This window comes from Belonocnema kinseyi, chromosome 9 (genome assembly GCF_010883055.1).
Source record: "Belonocnema kinseyi isolate 2016_QV_RU_SX_M_011 chromosome 9, B_treatae_v1, whole genome shotgun sequence".
Lineage (NCBI taxonomy): Eukaryota > Metazoa > Arthropoda > Insecta > Hymenoptera > Cynipidae > Belonocnema > Belonocnema kinseyi.
The window spans coordinates 95,409,515-95,415,514 of NC_046665.1; positions in this window are offsets into that span (position 1 = coordinate 95,409,515).

The following is a 6,000-nucleotide window of genomic DNA, read 5'->3' on the forward strand; positions in this document are numbered from 1 at the left end:
AACCAGATAACCAATTTGGAAAAACTTTTATCAGCTGATTTAATGTTTATAAATAAAGAGGAATTTTATATTCTTTTATTTCTGAACAAAAAACAAATTTTGAAGGTTTAAAGCATATGTTAGAAATATCAAAAGGCACCTTTATGATCAGACTTATTTCACAGTTGATTGCAATTTTTTGGGATTAGTGGCAATCATTCGATAATTATCTGCGAATTCTCAAAAGTTGATAGAAGGTTTGCACTAAACGCAATCTTTTTTCGAACAAGCATAATCAACAAAAATTTGAAATTTAACAAATGACAAAATTTTTTTATTATAAAAAGTGGATTTTTTTAAAACGCGACTTTTGACTTTTTTCGGAGAAATAGCTAGTACTATGTACTACATAAGTTGTGAATTTTCATTTTTGATGAATAAAACCTTCGCATTGAAAACGCTTATTTAAAAAAATTAAAATCTTGTATGTTTCTCGAGAACAACGAGGGGAACAAAAAAATCTCCCCATAACATTTTACACACATAGAAAAGTTTTGCAAATAATTTGAAATGTTTTGCATCGTTTGAACTAATAGAATGCCTTTATTATACAATCAGACACTATAAAAAATATTAAACAAATTAAAAAATTAGCACTTTTTAAAAAATCTTGTCCATTTTTTTATCGAAATTTAAAAATATGAAAAAAAGTTTTTTAAGAAAAGCTTTTTAGAAAAATTCTTTCGAAAATAAAAAAAATATTTTTGCTAATGTAGAAAAGTATCCTATTATTTTTATGCCTGCGAAACTATTTTTGAGTTTATGAAATTTTTTTAAATATGATTTTTGCAAAAAATGGAACAAAAAAAAGTTGAAATCACGAAAAAACTTACAAAATAATTTGTGAAGCTGCTGAAATTTATTTGGAAACCATGATTTTTCCACAGAAACAAAATAAAATTTCGCAGAAATTTTTGCAAATTTTGTTTTGAATTGTTTAAATGTATATTTAATATTCCTTTTAGAAAATTTAAAAAACTTTATCCAATAATTTGAATTTCCAGCAACTATAGTATTAAAATATGTTAAAAACCTTTTTAATTTAAAACAAAAGTTTATCTACTAGTTTCAGATTCTTAAATTGAATAAGTAAAGAAAAAAGTACTTTTTCAGATATCTACATAAATTGAAAACAAAATCGAGTGTCTGAAACTTATAATCAAATTTTCTCAACTAAATACTGTTTAGGTTTTAAAAATCTACAGAAATTAACAGTACTTTATAGCTAATATGGTCAATTTTGCAATTTTCAGAAATTAAATTATTTACTTAAGTTTAAAGCCTCCTATAATCTAAAAATAACCCCTAAATGGATAATGCTCCTGTCTAGTTCTACCCAGCCCCAAAAATAATTTCTGTTTAGCTCGTCCTAATTCCTAAAACTACCTATGACTATTAAAAACGCCTGTCTAGCCAGAATTGTCTCCACTTGAAATGCATAATATTGCGCAGCATACTCAACTGAGGACTCACGCACTGCGTTCCTTCTGGAGCGAGAGTCGCAACAGTCTCTCGCCCTGCCCCATGAAAAAAGCAAAAATTTACCAAAATTTACAAAAATTTATAAAAACGCAAAAATTTACAAACATTGCATGAAGTATCCCTTCCTATTTCGACAATAGTTAACATTCAGCAAAAAATAATAAATAAACAAAAAAAGTACCGAGAAAATAGTTTCTAATTATCATATATGTCTGTAAAAAAGTCTTATTTTTAGATCTGAGCGCATAACTGAATGTACTTGACAATATTATTGCAATAACTAATATAAGCCTCGTCAATTAAGATATTTCCAAATGTTATAACCATTTTTTCAACACTTTATTAAATTTTCATTAAATTTTTCTAAACATATTTTTAAACATTCTTTTACGAATTGTATTAATTGAAAGAAACGCCTGAACATTTGTGCCTACATTTTATTTTAATTGTCATTCCTACATCAAGAGGGATGATAAAAAATCCTAATTTCAAAATTGTCTAACTGTCCCTGACTTTTCCCCAATTTTCTCCTGATAATTCTAAATATTTTTATGTAGAAAAACAAACTTACACCTGATAGATCAATTAATAATAATATTGCAAACGAAATTTTTCTAAATATATTAAAACTCTTTTAGTCAAGAGATTCATGCATAATTTTATGAGGGGTAATCCGAAAATTAGGTCAGACATAAATAAAATACATGAAATTTCAACCAAATAGTTCAGTCTTTTAATCAAAAATATGAATTTTGCACCATAAATTGAAGATCTAAATTTACAGTTAAAACAATTTTTAACGAAAAGAAAGGAATGTTTAACAAAATATGGTTAAATTTATAATAAGAATGATGAGTTGTTGATAAAATAATGAATTCTCAAAGAATGGTGTCCTAATTAATATTTATCCAAAAAATATTTTCATTTTAAATCAATAATAGTAGAATTAAACTAAAAATCACAATATTTAAAAAAATTAGTTAAAGACATGAAACTAATAAAGCCTAAAATTTAAAATAAACAAAAATGTACATTTTTAATAACAAAGGTGAATTTTCGACCTAGCAGCATGAATTTTCTATAAAAGTAATTAAATTTTCAACTTAATAATCGCTAGTCTTCAACGAAATAAATGAATTTTCCAGAAAAAGAACAATTTTAAAGCAAAAATGGAATAGTTGCAATTTTCAGTAAAGAAAATAAATGTTAAAATTGGGGGAAACGAATTCTTAGCAAAATAAAACGAATTTTCAGCAAAATAGTTGCATTTTTCACCAAAAAAATGCATTAACTTTTAACTGAGATTTTAAATCTTTAACTGAGCAAAATTAATTGTTAACTAAATAATTAAATTTCGAACGCAAAATCTATTTTTTTTTTCAAAAGAAGACAAATTTTTGACATAATATATGTATTTTCTACTATAAAAGATACTTTTTTAAATTAAAAGTGAAATATTTATATTTTTAGTTGAAAATTAAATTGTTAACCGTATAATAAAGTTTTAACAAAATATGCACATTAAAAAAAAATATTGAACTGAAATAAAGAATCATTAACCAAGAAATAAATTTTTAACCAAATAGTTCAATTTTTTACCCAAATGATTAATTATCTGCCAAAAATGTCAAATTTTTGATAAAATTCTTAAATTTTCAACTGAGAATAGCATAGTTAAATTTACAATTAGAAAATATTTTTTCATTTCAAAAAAATGAATTCAAAAACACATAGTTTAATTTTTACTTATACCAGATCAATTTTTAACTAAAAATAAAATACTTAAATTAGCAATAAATAAGTGTCAATTAAATTGTTGAATTATTAAACAAACAAATGAATTTTTAACCAAAAAGTATAAAGTCCTATCAATAAATATAAACATTCAACAATAAAGATGAAATTTCGACCAAGAGGTTTAATGTTTACAAAAAATAATATTTTTAAATAAAATATTTCAATTTTCTGGAGCCTAAAGTTTCCCACAGACATAGATTTGAAACTTATGATTTAATTTATATTTTCGAGAGGAATGCAATGCTTTTGTTCGTTTTTGAATCCGACAATTATTTTGTTTATAACAATTGCAGAAATATAAAAAGTAATTTATTTGTTTATAAACTATAAATTTTAAATCCATGTCTGTGGCAAACTTCAAAGTCCTGCATTTTCAATAACATATTCATTTTTTTAAAGAAATTTTCAACCTAGTAGTTGAATTTTTAACAAGGAAAAATTTTATCCAAAAAATTATTTGCTCACAAAACAGGTTAATAGTCTACCACGCATTGTCAATTTTCACTAAAATATGATTATTTTCAACCAAACAGTTGAATATTTATACCAAAGTAATACATTCCTGACCAAAGTGAAATAATTAAATTTTCAGTTTAAAGAAATATATAATTTTTAACAAAATATTTAAATCTTAAAAAAAAGGGTTTAGAATTTAAATTATGAATCATCAACAATAACAATGATTTGTAAGAAAGTAGTTCCACTTTCGTGTGAGTGGTCCAATTTTCAACCAAAAAGATTCATTCACAACAATAAATGTAATATTTGATATTTTAACCAAAAAAGATATTAATTTTGAAACGAAAACAGTTAAATTCAATCGTAAAAGACGAGTTTTCGACAAAGTGTTTGAATCTTCAAATAAACCGGATTAATTTTCAATCAAACAGTTAATTTTAGACAAAAAAAATCAATTTTTCACAACATTTTTTAATTTAAGAAATAAAAAATAAAATTAACTTTGAATTTGATTTACCCGAAATTCCCTAACTCTTTCAAGCTTTCCCTTACATTCCCTGTCTTTCCCTTGCCAGTTTTAAGTTCTTTGACATTCTCTGAGTTTTCTTGGTGAGCTAATATCGATACTTTCCATCCCCAGCGGAAAGTTGGAAAGATTTTGAGTTCTGACCTACATTCTTATTGAAACAAATCACAGGTATGTCTTCTCGCACTTTAGCCATTTTTTTGTAGACTAATTTTTTTTTTGAACGAGAGTTTCGGCAATGTGACTTTCCGCAATGTGACTTTTCGCAATGTGACTTGCCACAAATATGACTTGCAGCAATGCGACTTGTCGCAATGTGACTGGTCGCAACGTGACTTGTCGCAATGTGACCTGTTGAAAATGTGACCTGTCGCAAATGTGACTTACGTCAATGCGACTTGCCGCAAGGTGACATGTCACAAAAGTAACTTGCCGCAATATGACTTGAGACAAATGTGACCTCCCACAAATGTGACTTACGGCAATGTGACTTGCCCCAAGGTGACTTGCCACAAAGGTAACTTGACGCAATGTGACTTTCCATAAAGTTGGAAATTCTCAAGTTCTTTTGTTTACTGAATAACGCTTTTGCATCGGATATTTGGGATCAGGAAGGTAACTACCACTGAACAGATCCAAAGACTCATTTCGTATTCAAGAATCCTTTACCAGCAACTTTACGAATTTACTGCGAAGCGCCCTTCTACGGTAACACCTGTAACTTTCTTCAGTATAAACTTGCAGGGAAGGCACAATTCCGACAATAAGATTGCCAACATAGCAGAAAAGTATTCGCGAGTGGTTGCAATAATGCCACTTGTCCAAAAGAAACAAGAAGAAACTGGAAGTAAAAATGCAGCTGTGCTCTACATTTCAAAGAATGGTCGTTCGTATAATGTGAAGACTCAGATCTATTAGACGAGAATGTTCTTAGAATTCGTTTTATCACCCCTTTGCATGGATAATAAAACTTGGATAAACAGAGATATGGAATAATCAACTTCAGAAAAGAATTTCAAAATTATTACACTCTACCAAAGCAAGTTGTTTCAAAACATCTTATATAAAGAACACGATAAGATAATTCATACTTTTACATTCCAAATATTAAATTCATTCTAAAGATACTTTGTCTTTAAACTAACTTTATTAAAAATCCTTTATCTTGAGAACTGTACTAAATCCAAATTGAAAAATATGCATATGAGTTTAAGTCTTTGAGTGTGGACGTGCGGTCTCACGGACCGCACGTCCACGGGAGCATCACATTTTTAGATTTTTGTTTCAATTTTTTTCAGACTTTTAAATCGTAAAATGCCACCCAAACAAACTTGAGGTTGATGCGGGCACCACAGAAAACGGAACGCCCTTTTTTCAGAAAAAATTGATACCTATATTATCCCCAAATTTGGAAAACAGTGACAAATTAGTATACACGCGTGGACATCCCAGTAGACACATAATTTGGCGACGTCTTTACGACATCGTTACGACATCTTCACGACAACTTTACGACATCCTATGTCCATGTCGTTTCGGTGTCTTTGCGATATCGTAAAGACATCGTCAGATCATACGACTTATTTACGATATAGTAAGGATACGAGGGTAGTTCAATAAGTCCTTAGAATGACCAACAGATGGCGCGCGAATCGCTCCAAATCATCTGTTTTCAGTCAGCACCACTCCCGACTAGA